Source organism: Pezoporus occidentalis, unplaced genomic scaffold (genome assembly GCF_034315485.1).
Source record: "Pezoporus occidentalis ecotype Australia unplaced genomic scaffold, CSIRO_AGI_Poc_V1 ctg8, whole genome shotgun sequence".
Taxonomy (NCBI): domain Eukaryota; kingdom Metazoa; phylum Chordata; class Aves; order Psittaciformes; family Psittacidae; genus Pezoporus; species Pezoporus occidentalis.
Window position 1 is genome coordinate 7493314 of NW_026916158.1, and position 19124 is coordinate 7512437.

Genomic DNA, 19124 nt, shown 5'->3' on the forward strand with positions numbered 1-19124 from the left:
ATGATTTCAAGCTAATGCTGAGACAGATGTTTCAGCAATGGGTGCCTGGATAGTAGCATTTTAGTTCATGCTAAATACCTGATGCATGGGGAATGGCGATTCAGTCTATGGGATCGGTCTCAAACTTCTACAAACTCAGGAAAGAAAAAAATAATAAAAGAAATAAAGAAATAAAAAGCTCTGCAGTGTGTACATCGTCAGATCCTCAGAACTGGCTCTTTTGTTGCTCTCACCAAGCTGCCCTATTTGCTACTGCAGCCACAGTGTGTCCGTGAGCAGCTTCCCATCCCAATACGCACACCTACACATGTCCAGCTCATCTCTGCAAACAAACCCAAAGGCCATCTGGTCGGTCAGCAGAAAATGGGACTGTGCACAGTCAGTACCTAACAGCCTTCAGAACTGAGCCATGGTAAACATAAATATGCATTGATTTTGGATAATCAAATAAAGAATCAGTAGGATATATACATATATACATATATAAATACATATACATAAAAACATCCCCAAGCTCTAGTGTCTGCTCTGTGGACTTAAAGCTTTTGAACCCTGAGCAATGGAGGGTAAACATGGGAAGTTAGCCCCCATCTTAAGCCGTTCTTCCTTTGGATTGCTATGGGATGAGCTATCAAAGGGCTGTTCAATAGGCAAGGAATGTCTACCTAGTATGCTACACTTGAGATAAAATATGAGCCAGGATCCCAAGGATCTGTGCGTATTAAGTTGAGATTTTCCAGCTTAGTCATTTCTGCTCCACACACAGACTCAGCAGCAGAACATACAGAAGTGCTTCCTGTGCCTCAAGGGATATTTATTCGATAAAGTGGCTGAATGACAGACAAATTGTTTCCCTCCACACCTGAAGATAATGAGGGGGAAAACCAATCTGCTAAAGCCAACAATCTCACTTGAATAATGGGCATGGGATTCTCAAAGAATAGCAAAATCCCAAATATCTGTTGGAGTTCTTAGTGACACCGCAGTGAATGCACAATCTAGTGCTGATAACCAGCATTCAACACAGCAAACATCCAAAGAACAACCTACATTTACTGGTTGGTGACACTTTCTAAAGTGTTCTCTCTGCCCCATTACTGGGTTAAAGATCTTTAGCAAGATCACTTTGAATTTATTGTATGGAAAATTTATTATACATTTATACAGAGCAAACCTTTGTCTCAGAAAGTGCTACCAGGCCTTCTCTCCATGACTGGAGTTTCAGTCATTGATCAGGACTTCACATATAATGGGGTGTGCAGAAAGATCGACTATGAGTAGCTTTAATGAAAAACTTTCAATTTAAGGTAAGTGGCATCTGGTGGAAGCAGAAAGATGGGACACGCACACTGTAAACCACAAAGCAACATAAAGCATATAGCCACATGACTGTAAGGCAATTGGTGGTAAAGTTGTGTGGAAATGTTTATGGGAAGCTCCTTCCCATAAAGAAGAACAGAGAGGTGTTTGTCTGAGATAGGGTCAGTCAGAAATGAAGTCTGGAGTTTTTGGCAGAAGCTGGCACCTCAACAGCAGTGAAAATAAGATGTGGGATGAGGGCAGGCAGTGAGGACAAGTCATTCAGAAGGAAGCAGGAAGGACTCTGGTGGGGTCACGGTGCAATATGCCACTGCCTACTGCAGTTATTAACAAGTCTACCTTTGACAGGATGCCGTAAGAGTTTCTCCACAAGACACCTGCTATGTCACATCATGTGAGTGCACAGGATAGAGCTATTAATGACCTTTAATGTGATACTCCATATCCTGACAATGTATGCTATTAGGCAGTCCTTAATCACCAGATCATGGCTATTGATATACCAACCCTAAGATCTCTGAAGATGTACAATGCAAAAGTGTGCTATCCACATCTGCAGCAGTATATAGTAAAACCATTAGGCAAAGACTCAAAATATTATCTAGTTCAAAGGAATATTATGAAATTGCAAGCCTGAGCATCCACAGATCCAGTGCATGCTAAAAGTAATCTGAATTTTTATTTTCGTGGCCCCCACTTATTCTTCTGTTACTGACTGTTACAACCAGCTTTTCAAAAATATAGCAAAAATATTGCTGCTTATTTTCCTGCCAGACTGCTTGTATCATTTTAATTTAGGAAGCAAACTATTTTACAGTATTCATAGACATGTAAATGACTCAAAAATTGTGTTTATTTTGTTGCTTTCCAAATTTAAGCTGACCTAAATAATTTAATACAAAATTTGTAGCAATGAGAACACAATTTGGTGGACAGGTATGGGGACACATTGAATGTATACGACAGAATTTTTACTCCTCTGAGTAAAAGATGATTCACCCTCTAAATGTACTGCAAACGCTGATACAGCATTCACTTTGTTGGCACGAATGGCGCTGTGAAAACAATACAGACCCTCTCTATTTCACTCCATTTAAAATGGAAAAATAAGCTATATCTTGCCCAAGCATGAAAACTGGGTACATGCTTATTCTCTGAGGGGGGCTTAGATACTCAATTGTCAACATCGGCAGATGTCCCAAAGTACTAGGCTGGTTTTGACAAATTCTTTTTCCTAACATGAAAATATGGGACAACTTTAGCAAATAGTAAGGGAAGCAGAGTAGAGGACGGATCAGCAGTGGGGTGTGTCCATGCTGCCCCAGACACTACACAGCAGTTATGACAGCAGGTGCTGAGGGAGATATGTCAGCTCAACCCAGCTGATTTGAGGTTCTTCATCCAGTAATCAAAACTGTCACCTACTCTGAGAGCAGTGAAAAGCAGTGTCTGAACTGATGGGTTATAATTATTGATGAAAACATATTAAGTAGGTAGACCTGATGTCACTCTGCTTGCCAATAATTTTTAACAAGCTGAAAAATATTCTGACGTTCCTTCACTGTGAAGCAGTATGTGTGGGAGGCTGGCACGAAGGCATTTCATCTCAGATGTGTTTGCTTTCTGTTCATAGTTATGTCTAGCTGTGGCAAAACAGAGCATACTTCCAGTATCTGTTTTAGTGGGGTGCAGGAAAGTGGGAATTGCATTGCCTCCCTGTGCTTCAGTGTATTACAGGGAAAGGCTGTGAACAACAGGATTTGGCCTGCGACATTTTGTCCTCTAACTCAGTACTCAAGGAAAAGAAAATAATTATTTCTTTTCTTTCTTTCCCCCACCCCTTCACTTTTCCAAAGCTCTTTGTATAGGTTTTCAGAAATACCATCTGGTATTCTGAGTATTTTATCATATTTATGTAATGATGTATTTCTTCTATAATAAGAATAAAGCAGAATAAGAAACTTTTCATAAATTTCAGAACATTTTACATTTCATATATATTTGATAACAATAAAGTAAATGAAACTTCGGTGTGAGCTGAAGTGTAAGTTTAAATGCATTAATCATACTTCCATGTGGACTAAAGTGTTTTTTGAACCAAGATTGTGAGTCATACTTCAGACATGAACAGGACTAAAGCACAAAGATGAAACAATGAGAAACCTTAGCATTTCATCGACAAACTTACAGAAATCTTCACTGCATAAAATAATGCTATTATAGTCTCAAAGCACTTCAGCATTTCAGGACTTCGGTAAAGGTCTCTAAGATCCCTTTCAAATCCAAACCCATACAGGTTGAACTCAAAGGTTCTTTCCATCAGGTTAAGCAAAACTGAAGAAACAGTGTTTTGGACATGTCCTGAGGATGAAAAAGGCTTGCACAGAATCAGGACTAGCCCCATCATCAGACTGGTAACAGCTTTCTAGTTACAGCTAGTGGCTTTTGTCCCATTTTATATGATCAGTAAATGAACTGAATATGTAGTTTGTAAGAATTCTGTTCAGCAACCGCACCAGTGCCAGCTAGTAATAACATAGCCCATTCTTCAGAATCAAGCAAAATAGAACATGTAATTAATTTTATTTGAAATTTCTGTCTGATCGCAGTTGGCACCCATTTCATTTCACTGTGACATAAGATAAACTCTGAACAACATCACATACCCTGAAGACACAGAAGAAAGAGAATAAATATTATTATTGGTATTTGAATATTAATTCTTTGTAAATGTATTACATACTTTGGTTGGCTTCATCGTAATAGAAAAAGGAAGCAAGACAAACTTGTATTTTTTTCCACACACACTTTCCTTTTGTCTTTTTCTTTTGGAAATTTTTGCATAGTACATATTGCAAGCTTTTTCTAGTTATATGCCTCTAGGTATTATCTTGAAACAAAAATTCAGACATATCCAGCACAAAACCACAAGAAATGGCTCATCACAACTGTGCCTCAAGGTTTCAGAATCTTAGATGTTGGAAAGGACCTATTAATTTATCTTTTTGCATATACCCTTGCAGCATTTTCTATTTATTCTGAAAACCTCAGGTAAAATGCTATCTTACAAATGAATTAATGAAAAACAGTTTTATTTCTGTACAGGCAATGAGTTGGTTTCTAGGGAAAGGAAATTCCTGTGTTTTTTTCTGCAGATACATGATCTGATGTATTAAAATAACCATAAACCACCAGGTTGTGCTGTTGCCCTTAAGCAATATACATCACCACAGAGCTATGCAACTGTGCTCATCTGATAGCTGTTATTTGTCTGGGAAGACCCTAAAGTCCTAAACAAACAGAAAGAAAACAAGTTCCTCAGACCCATTTTCCTTTTAATTATACAGATCAGAATTTTTTTATAGGACTTTGGCTCACTTCCTAAACCACTGGCAGTGTTTACAGGCCATGAAATTCAGGTAATAAAGTAAATAATCCATCTGCACAGGCTTAGAATGCAAACACTGCAAAGCTAACCCAGGAACTGGTCTTAGTGCAATTTCCAGCAAACCATCCATTAATGTTCATCACTGCAGTTGACTTTTATTACTATTCCATCCCCTCTCCACCCCCCACCCCCCCCGCCCAGCATAAAATCTTTCAGTATTTCTAAACTATATGCTATTTGAAAAGTCAGGAGAGTAGTGAGGAGAGAGATCGGAGGACACTTTGAATAGGTAAAGATTGGTGAAGATGGTGGACAACATGGCCATTTCCAGTTGGAACCTCAATGTTCCTTGCACTAGACTAACTCTTTGACTCTTATGAGTGCCTCTGGCATGCTGGACTAACCCATATTTTTTTCAGAATATCCTTAAGGTTATGTTTTTTTCATAAATTATACTTAGACTACTGTATTTCTTGCTGATTTCTGAATAGATTTAATTATTTCAGGTATTCCATTACACAGTTGCTAAGTAAATCATCACTGAACTGAGCAGAATTATTTTTTTACTTGTTCTACACAACCTATCACCTCAGATTGTGCTGTGACTTAAAATTACTTTTCCATTACGTATGACTAAGGAGATATGCTAACTGCAAAGAAATAATAACATCTCTCAGAAATTTTACAAAAGAAGAACGTGTAATAATGGCAATGCCAAGTCTGACCAAAGATCTGCGACAAATGCCAGGGAAGTCTGCAAAAGTAAAGTGGAAGAGCAGGCTAAACCTATAATAGTACAGGTAAAACTTTCCAGCCAGCAAAAAACTGTGTCTCAATAAGGAGATGTTTTTTTATCTTATTGCTACCCAGAGATTCGTCTTCCTTAAATTTGTCCAAATGCTTTCTGCAACCTTGTAAACATTTGGCATCCAGAACATCTGGTGACAAGATCTGTTGCAAAAGTACATGAGCCGTGAAAAACTGTTCCTTTTAGTTTGTTTTTGGACCCACCACCTGCGAGTTTTACATGGGACAGACATGGCTAAGATTCAGGCCTGGATTCTGATACTTTCTCTCATAAAACTAGATAATTTAATAAGAACAGTTTCAGGGGGTTGTGATGCAAGAGAACACAAAACTAAACCAGGACCCCAAATCTTTAAACCTTGACAAACCAATGTAGGGACACATTTAGTTGAAATTCAACTTCCATGTCACTAAGCATTTGACTGTATATTTTATTTTTAATATTCCCAAATCTTTTAGCTACACTTCAACATTTTGCTTGGTGCTGGAGTAGCATTTCTATGTGTGCTCTCCCCTCAATTGATGTAACATAAACTGTCTTCTATCTTGCTTCAAAGTGCTCTAAGAAAAACAGCTTTTAGCTCTGTTTTTCATGCACCTCAGTGGGAATACATTGGATAAGGAATTGCTAAAACACAAGAAACACAACTCAGGTTATTCAGCTCCCAGTGGGCATCTAGTACCATCCTAGCTTGTAGATCACACTTTAGTTGTGAATGACATGCTGCTTTCTCTTTTAAAATTGTCTCACAAAGAATGCAACCAGACTTTTAGCTGCTGAAAATCACAGTAGCACTATTATAGCCTGCTTCTGTAAATCTGAGATGTGAATGTATCAATTCAGAAAGAAGATAGTTATATGTTGGACATTTTCAGATTTACTACTGTCCAAATTATTGAGAAGAACCTACTACTATGGTGTGTCCATTAGGGTAATAAAAGTGAATAGAAAACTCCATGATTAAAAAATGGAGATAGAATCATAGAATAATAGAATCATAGAATAGTTAGGGTTGGAAAGGACCTTAAGATCACCTAGTTCCAGCCCCCCTGCCATGGGCAGGGACACCTCACACTAAACCATGTCAGCCAAAGATCTGCCCAACCTGGCCTTGGATACCACCAGGGGCTGAGCATTCACAACCTCCCAGGGCAACCCATTCCAGTGCCTCATCACCTTAACAGTAAAGATTTTTTTCCTTATATCCAGTCTAAACTTCCCATTTAAGTTTTAACCCGTTACCCCTTGTCCTGTCATTACAGTCTCTAATGAAGAGTCCCTCCCCAGCATCCCTATAGCCCCCCTTCAGATACTGGAAGGCTGCTATGAGGTCTCCACGCAGCCTTCTCTTCTTCAGGCTGAACAGCCCCAACTTCCTCAGCCTATCTTCATAGGGGAGGTGCTCCAGTCCCTGATCATCCTTGTGGCCCTTCTCTGAACTTGCTCCAACACTTCCATGTCCTTTTTATGTTGAGGACACCAGAACTGTACACAATACTCCAAGTGAAGTCTCACGAGAGCAGAGTAGAGGGGCAGGATCACCTCCTTCAACCTGCTGGTCACACTGCTTTTGATGCAGCCCAGGATACCGTTGGCTTTCTGGGCTGCAAGCGCACGCTGCAGGCTCATGTTCATTTTCTCATCAACCAACACCCCCAAGTCCTTCTCTGCAGGGCTGCTCTGAATCTCTTCTCTGCCCAACCTGTAGCTGTGCCTGGGATTGCTCCGACCCAGGTGTAGGACCTTGCACTTGGCATGGTTAAACCTCATGAGGTTGGCATCAGCCCACCTCACAAGTGTGTCAAGGTCCCTCTGGATGGCATTCCTTCCCTCCAGCATATCAACCGAACCACACAGCTTGGTGTCATCGGCAAACTTGCTGAGGGCACACTCAATCCCACTGTCCATGCCACCAACAAAGATGTTGAACAAGACCAGTCCCAACACCAATCCCTGAGGGACACCGCTCGTTACTGGTCTCCAGCTGGACACTGAGCCATTGACCACAACTCTGCATGCGACCATCCAGCCAGTTCTTTATCTACTGAGTGGTCCATCCATCAAATTGATGTCTCTCCAATTTAGAGACAAGGATGTCATGTGGGACAGTATCAAGTGCTTCGCACAAGTCCAGGTAGATGACGTCAACTTCTCTGACCTTGTCCATCAGTTCTGTAGCCCCATCATAGAAGGCCACCAAATTGGTCAGGCAGGATTTCCCCTTAGTGAAGCCATGCTGGCTGTCACCGAGCACCTTGTTGATTTTCATGTGCCTTAGCATGCCTTCCAGGAGAATCTGCTCCAAGATTTTGCCAGGCACAGAAGAGAGACTGATTGGTCTGTAATTCCCCCGGTCATCCATTTTCCCTCTCTTGAAAATGGGGGTTGTATTTCCCTTTTTTCCAGTCATGGGGAACTTCACCTGACTGCCATGATTTTTCAAATATGATGGCCAGTGGCTTAGCAACTTCATTTCCCAGCTCCTTCAGGACCCGCGGATGGATTTCTTCAGGTCCCATGGACTTGTGCATGTTCAGGTTCTTAAGATGGTCTCGAACCAGATCCTCTCCTACAGTGGGCCCAAGGTCTTCATTCTCACAGTACCTGTGTCTGCTTTCCAAGACTTGGCAGGTTTGGGGTTTTTTTTTTACTCAGTTTTAGTTTCCTGTTAGGGTGGTGAGGCACTGGAATGGGTTGCCCAGGGAAGTTGTGAATGCTTCATCCCTGGCAGTGTTCAAGGCCAGGTTGGACATAGCCTTGGGTGTCATGGTTTAGTGTGAGGTGTCCCTGCCCATGGCAGGGGGGTTGGAACTAGATGATCTTAAGGTCCTTTCCAACCCTAACTATTCTATGATTCTATGATTCTAAGATCCTCTCCTACAGTGGGCCTAAGATCTTCGTTCTCACAGTCCCTGTGTCTGTATTCCAAGTCTTGGGTGTTGTGGTCAGAGCATTTGCCAGTGAAGCCTGAGACATTAAGAAGTCATTCAGAACCTCAGCCTTCTCCAAATCCAGGGTATCCAGTTCTCCTGATAGCTTCCAGAAATCATTTTGGAGATCATTCTGTTGTAGTTTTAGAATGCTTGTGACAGAATCTGTCACCAAAACTTGTTACAAAAATTTGAAAACTACAGGGTAAAATGTAAATTTCTACCATGGATTAAAACTATTCATGAGATAGAGAAAACAAAGTAGAATAAAAGTGATCTAATTCTTGACATACATAGAGTTTAATACGAAGTGCCCCAAGACTTGCTTCTGGTGCTGATTTTTGTCCCTGTAAGTCCCTAGCAAAAAATACTAGCTTACTCTGCAAATATTCTACACTTCTCTATTGCAATAAATACTTGCTTGCTTTAGATTAGTCTTTATGTCTTAACTCATAATAGCACCCACAAGACTAGGTGCATGCAAAGAGGAAGCTTAATCTTAATGTGGTTACACTTCAGCAGAAGTGTCCCAAGGGGAGAATCTGTGTTACTAGTGATTGCTCATAAATCAGAACAAAGGCAATTTTTCTTTTATACTATTCAGTGAGTTTGAAGCTCTGTAAGGCAGACAAAGCATACTTTTCCTTTGTATGTTGAAAAAATGTGGCAAGCACACTGCTGCTATAGAAAGTGTTTGCTATTATGTCTGAATGAATGGCATGCAGTGTCTAAAAGATTCTATAAACCCAAAGTAAACGGTCTTAAAGGTTTAAGTCAGTCTGTATGCAGATGCTCATCATAGAATAGAATCATAGAATCATAGAATAGTTAGGATTGGAAAGGACCTTAAGATCATCTAGTTCCAAACCCCTGCCGTGGAAGTACATGGTATACAATTTTTCCAGTAAATGTAGCCAATTGGAAAAAATGGTAGAGGAAATTTCATGAAGATGAAGACTCATGAATCTACCAATAAAGACACTCATGGTTTCAGAGATGGTTGTTTAACTCTCAAAAAAAACCCCAACCAACCTTCTAAACAACTCAGTAAAAATGTCTGCTTATTCTTCAAAAGCATCCAAAACGGGATAATGTGTTCCAAGCAATTAATAGCAAAAACATAAAGTCCAATGAAAAAGTTTGCTGTTATTTCACATCCTCTTGATTTTGAATTCAGTTTCAATCACAGCACAGAAAACATGGAAAATGTTCAGAAGAAGTGATCAGCAATATCTTCTAGGCAACAAGAGCTTTCAAAAATGTAAAAGCAGCTTGGTGCACAGTTCTGCTTCTTTTTTTGACCAGAAAAACAAGCAAAAGTCTTTCAACTGTGCAGTATCATGAAAACATGAAAAGCTGCCATAGTTGCACTGATTAGAGGAATCTGACTCAATTATCCTTTGCACATTTATCAAGGTAAAAATACTGAGTACAATGAATACTTATGATTCAGAACATAAATTGATTAGCAGTTGGTTCAGCCAAAATGTCTTCATGGTGTATTTTGTAGTTGATCATCATGGCAGGAGAAATTGGCAGAATACAAAGTTAAACATTAAATTTCCATTATCAGCTGATCAGCAATGATCTCAGAAAGTCAGCTGCCTTATGCCAGTATATATTGATATATGTGATTGTGTAATGTTTTCATTTATGTTATGAATAATACTGCCTAGTGTAGGCCATCTAAAATGTTTAATTTTTCTAAATATGTGGTTGGAAACAACACCAGCTTATACAGTACATTTCACCTTTTGAGAATAATGTAGAGCTGAAGTCAATAATAGTATTTTATTTCAGATTGTGTCTAGGACATGCAAAGCATTTGCCTTTAATTCACAATGCAAGATTGGCAGTCGTGATGTCTTGATGGTCCCTGTAGGGAAAGTGATAAAAATCAACAGTTGATATTCACCAAGGAAGGAATTCAGAATGTATTCCTGATCTTTAGTGATATTGCTAAGGATTTCAAAAATTTCAAAAATTATGTTCAGAATATTTTAAAATATGTATTTTCTAGACTTTTTCCTTTCCCTTGTCTCAAATACATGGATTAAGGTAAGACTGAGGATACTAGTTTATTTTGTTAAAATGTAGGCATCTCAGTTTCCTTAGATGCCTCAGTGTTCACACAGTTCAATTAAGCTAGAAGGCCTACTAAGTTTAATAATGCCAAAAAGCATCTGTTCGCTGGAGCAGGCTGATAGCTTCTACCCAATTTTTCTCTTCTGAACAAGTTGTTTAATAAAAAACATTTTTTTTCCTTCCACAGCAAGATTCCTTAAGACTTCCTGCTCACCAGGTCCAGACCTCTACTGTCATAAGAAATCATTAGATATTATTTCAGTCATTGCTTTATTAAGCATAATCTTGTAGATTTTGCCCACTTTGCTTCTAATGGAAGATAACTGACAATCTCAATCACTTGTGATCAGAAACCTTACTCCCCTTTACAGAATAAATATATCTAAAACTATTTTTATTGAGTGCTACCATTTCCTCTTATGTTTTCCTCTCATCCATATTTCTTTATAGTTAAATTTATAAGAAGAAAATATTTGCATTAGCTGCACCATATATCTAAGCTAAGACAACCTGTTTCAGTCTATCAGGCTTTTTGGATATAGGAAACAACTTAGTTTCCCCTCATTATACAAGTAAACCTTGTCCACCCTTTCTCTATTTGAAAGAATCACTCTAAGCATGGAGGGCTCAGAAATATATTCATCATTACTGGAAAATATATCAATATCTTACACCTTAGGTTCTATTTCTGTACATCCATTCCAATGAAACTTCCCTTGATTAACCAGAGCTGTCAAATTCTATTGTTTGTCCCTGAGTGCATGACTTGGGTTGATTTGGCATTACAGAACCAAATAAGCTTGTGTGATAGTTTGAGATGAAAACAAATGCAGGAGTACCAGAAAGTCATCCAAGATGTAAATTTTGCTTTCTGACTGCTCTGTCACGTTTCCTTGGCTGCCCTGAGCCAATGCAGGGCTTGCAGTCTCAGGTCTAGATGTCATCAACAGCACCAGTAAGATGTAAGCCAGTAACTGTGTTATTAGAGTCTTATTTGAAAAATAAAATGAATCTATAATGTTTTCAGCATTGCATAATGATGTACTTATTTGAAAATCTAAACCATACTTTTTCTTCCCAGCCTAAGTTATAAAACTTTGTCTTGTTTCTTTGAAGTCAAGCTGGTAGAGAGCAGGCCATCAAGAGCAATGGATAAAAAATGTATTAAAGAAAAATAAATGCTTTTTGAAAATCAATTATTCTACACAGAAATGAAGGCCCGCTGGACTGTCCAGAGTTATTCCTTCTGCCTCCCACACTTGATCTACAGGAGCCCAGTGCCTGTTCTTCCCTCTGGGATCATTGACCCCATCTATTTTGTAGCTCTGTTTTGGGTGAGAGAAATGAGGAAAGACAATTTCTTGAATCAGAGAAACTGGGGGAAAACGGATAAAGAAGTAAAGGAAATAAAAGCATGACAAATGGTACAAAGTAGGGCTGGGATAATCTAGAGGGAGTATAAAGACCTAGTCTGTCTTTTTTGTAGGTGAGGTAGTAATTAAACATTATTACTAGACGATCTACAAATGCACCTCTTTGCATGGAACTGAGTCAGGAGGAATTGAGTACCCAGACTTTTTTTCACAATTCTGTCCAAATTCCTTCCCACTGCAGCTTTGCACCGATATTCCTGTTCTGCTAGGTACAAAGTAAACTGCTTTGGCTCAAGGCAGGAAGCAACCACATTGCCAGTCCAGAGCATGCACTCACACACACAAATACATGCACACCTTTCAGTGGAAATGTCTTCAGTTCTTTTTTGTCTTCAGAAAGGTGCTTTCTGTAATTCCATATTGACTGAAAGGATTTTCAGAGGAAAATACATCCAAATTAAAAATTCTTCACTTTAAAAAACATGGAAAGAAAATTGCTGTTTAACAGTCATACTTCTGCCAGAGAAAAACAGGTGTAGAAAGGGAAGAGAAGCCTTTCCAAGGGTTTTAAAATGGGGAAAGCCTGGGAACTTTGGTTTTCAGAATTCTTAGAAATGCAATGATTTGCTGCTATGGCTCACTAATACAAGCGTGCTAGTTATGGTAGAAGTGCAGAGATGTTTGTGCAAGGACTAAAAGGAGCTCAGGGACCCTGTAGCAGTCTGACATCTCCAGGATCCAAAGATCTGAACACAAATGCTGCCTATCCAGAAGCAAATCTATAAAATGGGATTAATCCCAGGAGGGAGAATGCAAAGATGTAAATAACCACCATTGCAAAGTCACACATGTTAATCAGCTTAGTTACCTACAGAATTGACCTCACCACTATATCAGCTAATGATTAACTTCATCTGTGCCACAGTCCTTGTGTCAGATGGCCTTGGGGTAGGCAGGGAGGTGATAAGGGAAAAAGCTGAGCAAAAGTCATGTGTCATGAGGCAGCTGAAGAAGTAGTGCTCCGCTCCAAGCAGCAAGCTGTCACGCATGTTACGTTAATAACTATAATTTTTAACTGCGAAAGTGCAGGGATATCAGCAGTGCCTTGATGATCTGTGATCAAGGATTAGCTGCAAACAGCCTCCTTGCGCAGGAGGAGTTTCCCCAGACCAAAAAGCACAAAGCTTCCCCAGCAGAAACAAACAGCGCTTCTGAGTGGCACCATCAAGTGATGGTAAACTTCAGTGCCTTGAGTTTTGCTAATCTCACAGCACAACTACAGTGCAAAGAAAAACACATTTGAAGGAGCAACCTTATTGCCACCAGTTATGTGCCAGTGGAGTAGAAAGAAATCAGCTCAGACGTCTTTGCTCTATTTTTCTGTTTATAACATGCTTTGCACAAAAGACGTCTGACAGCATGATCGGCTAGAGAGAAATAGCTGCAGACTGCAGTGGAAGTTTAAGTACATTTATTATGGCTGGATTTTTGATGATTGGAGAATTCACAGTGGGATCTAGGAGATGGAAGAAACTGACATTTAAAACATTTTAATTCCACCTTGATGTCCCGCTAACACTTTAAAGAGAAATGAGTTCATGCGGTTTCATTCCACACTGATGTATAATTTTATCTCAGTTTACTCAACCTAATGCTAATTCTCACTCCAATATTACCGTGAAATTTTAAGACTGACATTGACTTTTTTTTATCATGATAGATTTAGATGTTTTTTCCTCCTCCACAGCACTGCTGATTCCTGCACCAGTTTTCGTTGCACAGCGATGACCCCACATAAGCTGGGTACCAGCCAACTCCTTGCCTTTAGATGTGTTTGTACATGTCATAGAGTCACTTGTTGTCCCCCCGTGTGACATAGAAGTGTCTATATACCCTTTTTGTGGTTGTTTGAGATTATTTAGTAGTAAAATATAATAGTAAAGTATTGAAATACATTTAACTGCCTATTCATTCTCCTGGAGCTCATTTTGCCTTTTCAAGAATAAAGAGTATAGAAAGGACCAACCATATGCCATTTTTAGTCATCAGCAATTAGTTAATTTGCTTTTGGCATGCCTACAGAGGAGTACCCCCAGTTTCCTGCATAACATTTTTTGTCTGTGCACAGCTCAAAGCACAAGGCAAGGTAGGTCTAGCAGACTGTTCCAGGCTTTGGGTGCAATTCAGTTCATTTTCCTCAAACTGCACTTGGGATTTTCATGGCTGACTGCAGTTTTGAACACCCAGCAGTTGTTTTGGTGTGGTGCCAGCAACAATCTGCACAGGACTGTCAGCCACCAAAGGGACAGTCCGAACTTCAGGGCTAAAGGACACCAAGGACCCAGAGCCCCCAGCCACGGAGCCGACCAGTCCAGCTGGTGCTGTTCTCATCACTTGACTACTAAAATGCTATACCCATGATGTTGGCAATAAATTAGCATGGAAATGGGGATGGGGAACAGCATGCATTTATTTACTCTAACCCTGTCTGATCAAATCAGCATTTCCTCTCCTGCATTTAAAACTCTTACCTGAAAAGGAAGCAGAAAAGATCAACCTCAAAAGCTGATATTCCAGTCTTGCTGCTTCTTTCTTTGAATGAAAGAGCTTTTTCAGGCCAAGAACCAACTAAAAAGCAGCCAATATATCCGCATTTGCTGGTTTCCCTGCTGCCAGATAAACATCAGGTAAGGAGCCAGGAACATCACATGACTCGAAAGACACACTACTCTTCGTATGCATATAACGTACTGAAGTAAGAACACTTCGGAAAACATCTGAAGGAAACACACACATTTCTGCTTGCTTTGTTTACACATCTGTGGATTTTCCACTTTGCTGAGACCTTGGACTATTATAGTGTATTTTTATGGTTGCTGAGAGGACTGGAGTTTTTTTCTCTGTTTCAAAATTCTTTCCAAGCTCCAAAAGACGTACATGTAGATTTTCTTTTTTCTTCAACTTTTGAATAAAACTTTTGCAGTTTTAATTCACAGGATTGGTTTGTCATTTGAGTAGAATGTGCTAGATTGCACATTGATTTATTGGAAATAAAGTAGCATTAAAATCTAGTGTAACATAGCCATTCAACTCATTTATTTAATTTTTATATCTGGCATTACTTGGCTGTATGAGTGTAAGATGTCATTTCAGTGCTTGGGACTGAGAAAAAGCTCTTGATTCTGGTCAGCGGGTGCTGTGGTATTGAGCTACTTTCTCATTCATTTCCAATATTCTGATGGAAAATAAAAGAGTTGGTTTTGTTTTGACTGGTTGGTTGTTTGGCTTTTTTGTTTGTTTGGGGTTTTTTTGTTTGTTTGTTTTTGAGGTTTTTTTTGTCTTTTGTTTTTCTTTTTCTTTTTAATAGTATTTTCTGTATTTTAATTGAATAAACCCTCCAAAATTTTACTCCAGAAATAAAATGTCTGAAAAATTATTCAAGTTTTGAGGAGGCTGAGCATTCAGTTTTCAGCAAATCTGCAATTTTGTCACCTGATTATCTCCCTAGTCCTGTATGTATTTGCCATCTGTATTATAAATTTTTAAATAATTTATTTTATTTTTAGCCCCCTAAAACAACACAAGGAAGTTAAGGTGGGTATAACATTTGATTTGCTCTATCTGCTCATACAATCATTCCCAGGCTGAAGAGCATGTTGCTGTTATTCTTTTGAATCTATAAGGTGAAGCATTAAGCATCTTAAAAGGTCCAAATGTGACCATGTCCTAAGGTGCAGAGAGACTAGAGCCATTCTTTATTCAGTAGTAAACTACAAATGGGTGTTTGCAGCCAAAGCAAGCACAGCTACACCAGTAGCATGTTTAGCTAATTAGGCTAAAACTAATGATTAAGTTGTAACACCTGAAATTGTGGTGGTAACAGGTGATGTGTGTGACACAGATTGTGAGTCTTTTGAAGGAGAGGGGTGGTGGGAGCTAGGTAGGCCTTCTGGTTGTTCAGCTGTAGGTTAGTGCTCTTAGGTTTTCCATAGATACCTGTTCTGGGACCCTTTATGCAGCCTAGTTAAAGCAGAGTCTTTCTCCACCCATGGTAAGTCTGTGCCTTGCTGTGGCAAGCTGAGTGGTATCTTAAATGTAGTGTTTCTCTGCTCAGTTTCTGACTATGCCCATCCATGATTTTTTTTCTGTTCAAGAATGATTCTGCTCATTACCAGAGCATCTGATCAGAATTTTTTATTTAGAAGTATGTATATTTAAAATGTTAAAAAAAAAAAAAGCATTTTTAGCTTTCAGTGATATTGTACTGAGAAGAGCTAAGGGACACCAAAGGAGTCTCCTATGACTGAAGCCTGTATAAGATTGCTAAGCAAAGATATGAGTGTGCTTTCAGAGGAAAGCTGGACTAGGGAAATAGCTTTCAGGTTGGGAAATTCATTAGGAAACCAGGCTGGAGCTTCTGAGTTAGAAGTTCTGTTTATTTCTATCATATTTAAGAAAGTATTGCTTGTTTTATGTAATCTGGAAATAAATAATATTGTACCTAGGAAATACGTCACTAGAGCCAAAGATCTATTATTTTATAGAAGCAGACTGCTGGGGTTACTTATTATGATTATTATTCTTTGAAAAATGTTTATTGACACCATGATAGTTCACCTATGGTGTTAAACCTATTCTATATACGTTAAGGCAGCTTTGGCTTTCAATGCTGTAATTTCGAAATAAAATCTACACACAATTCACAAGACTTTATTGGCACTTTTAATCCTTGACCCGTTTACATAATAATTATTAACTAGCTTAATTCTGAGAACTATGTCCATGTTATGTTTTTAGACAAGATATTTTGGTGTGATAAAATGATGCTTATTACAAGTCAAGGTTGCTTTTGCTCAACTGGAACAGCCGCATTAATTCTAAGTTCAGTGTAAATAAGAAACAGAATAAATGTTTTCCAAGTAGAATAACAAACTTTGCAATGAATAAAACATATTCATGCTTTTAAATGCATAAAACGAGTGTGCAGAAACACAAAATTTCAGTTTTGAAGAATGTCAGAACATCTTGTAATCTGTGCTTTAGATATTTTTTTCTCTTTCATTTTGAGTTCTTCATTTTTTTTCCAGCCTTAATCTTGAATCTGTTTAATTTCAGGTATTTATAATTTGTGCATATATCCAAGCCTGAATTTTATTTCAGTTTGAATTGGGTTTGATTCTGAAAGTCTTTTCAGACAAGTGCAAATCAGAGCACCCACTGACTGAGTGTACCTGGGGATAAACTACAAACACAGCAACCCCCCACTAATAACTTAATCTGACTCACATAATAGCAAGACTCCATTGATGTCAATGATGCTATTATAATTTGTGTAAGGATCAGAAGATTTATTGGTTTTAATATTTTACTATTAGATTACTTTTCACATTAGTGCTTCCTTGACTTCAAGTCAAGAAAATAATTTCCTAAAAGATACTTGGATAAACCAAATGCATACAGTTTCATAACTTTCTTTCTATAAAATACATTTTCCAAACATCCTACCATCTTTTTTCTGAACATTTCCAATTTCCATTACTGGTTTGGAAACTAGGCTGCAGAATGAAAAAGATCATTCCAATAATTATTTCACCAGTGCTGCAAAGACATATGTCACCACTTCTCTGCTTTTTCTTTTTCCTGTCCTCATGCCTTCAGGTTTTGTGTCTTTTATCTTTCTTGCAGCATTGTGCTAATGATTTATTTTCAGCTTGTTATCTATGATCCTTGTTTCTGCAGTGCAGGATATGTTGATTTTTATAAGCGCAGATTTATGACATTGCAGATGTGCAAAACATGTTTGTCTATATTAAAATATACATGATTTACACTTAGACATGGCAAGCCTTCCCTAGTATTTCTTTAATACATGATTTTTCATTATTATTAAATTAAGACATGCTCCTTTAGAAAAAGCCAGAAATTATTTTTCAGTGTGTTTTAACATACACTATAGTAGTGTATAAAGTTTAAAAATAGTGGTTTAATGTTACTTAAGTCTATTGCTGATCATTAAAAATGATACTAGCATAAGTGAATTCCTACACTTTAACACATACTGAAATATGACGTGGTATCAATCTTCCACTAGTGTAAATAGCCATGCTGAAATTGAAATAAATGAACTTGTGATCATTTTTACTGAGCAAGTATTGGTATTTCCTGAGTTTGCAAATATTTATCTGCAATTGGTATTTATCTGAGTTTGCAAATATTTCACCCTGAATGAAAAAGGCTTCCTTATATGTCATCTTAAAATTTGTCTTTGCTTCCTACATTTGGTAGAGAGCTGAGAACCAAAATACAGAGGGTGAAAAATGGCAGAAATTGCTGAATAGGAATAGCTACCTCCCCTATCATGAGCTGTGTTATGGAGAAAAAAAAATAAAAAATCATCTTTTCTTTATAAGTTTCTAGCAGAAGACAATAACCTAACACAAATAATGGCAAAATATTTCCTCAGCTAAAAAATCTTTGGGTTACTGCTACAGAATCCCTAACACAGTAAAGCCTTATTTGTCTTTAAGTAGAGAAAACAGTTGAAATATATTTACATTAACACTAGATTTGAGAAAAGACTGTAACTTTGGTCAGAGATAGGTGGAAATAAAGAGATTACATGATTAAAATATAGAGAGAGTGTTTATTCATTATTAAGAACAATATATCCTATGCTATTTCTGCATCTCCTGATATAGGCTTTAAAACATGGAACTTGCACAGGAAGAGGCTAGAAAAAGATACGTCTTTCTAAGACAGATACATTTTATAGCATCATGGGGAATAGAAAAGATTACTCTCTGCATTTCAATACTTAGTATACAATCTGATTTTAAAATATCCCAAACCATATGTCTTCCGTCTCTTCTATTATTCAACAATTTAATATGCTGAGTTTATTGGTATTTGCATTAAATGTCTTTCATCACTTGTATGTTCCCCTATAAGCTTATGTACTCAGACGCTTGAAAGCTGTTACGCTCCTGCTTATTCTTTATTTAGGCAGGTTATAACCACTTAATTCTTTACATTTTTTCTTCTCTCTTCAGTTCTCACAAAAACCCTTAATTTTTTTATATGTTCTCTGATTTCCTTCAATTTAACAACTATTTTGAAGAGCATTCCTCTTGGTTGCATGCAATAGGCATTGCAGAAAATTCTTCCATTGCGATTGCCATCCCAGTCCAAAACCCTTTGAAGTCCATGGATGAGCTCCCATT

The 19124-nt window shown here is 38.2% G+C and overlaps 1 protein-coding gene across 2 annotated transcripts in view; it reads right to left on the reverse strand.

Annotated features, from left to right (window-relative positions):
- The window catches only part of BCHE (butyrylcholinesterase), a 320419-nt gene that overhangs the window by 37462 nt on the left and 263833 nt on the right, over positions 1 to 19124 (reverse strand). The window contains exon 1 of one of the 2 annotated variants that reach the window (XM_062602894.1): positions 14436 to 14624. The exons of the other annotated variant lie outside the window; for it this stretch is intronic. The gene's annotated coding sequence lies outside the window, so the exon portion shown is untranslated. Of the gene's footprint in view, positions 1 to 14435; positions 14625 to 19124 lie in introns of those variants that run through there. 2 annotated transcript variants of the gene reach the window in all.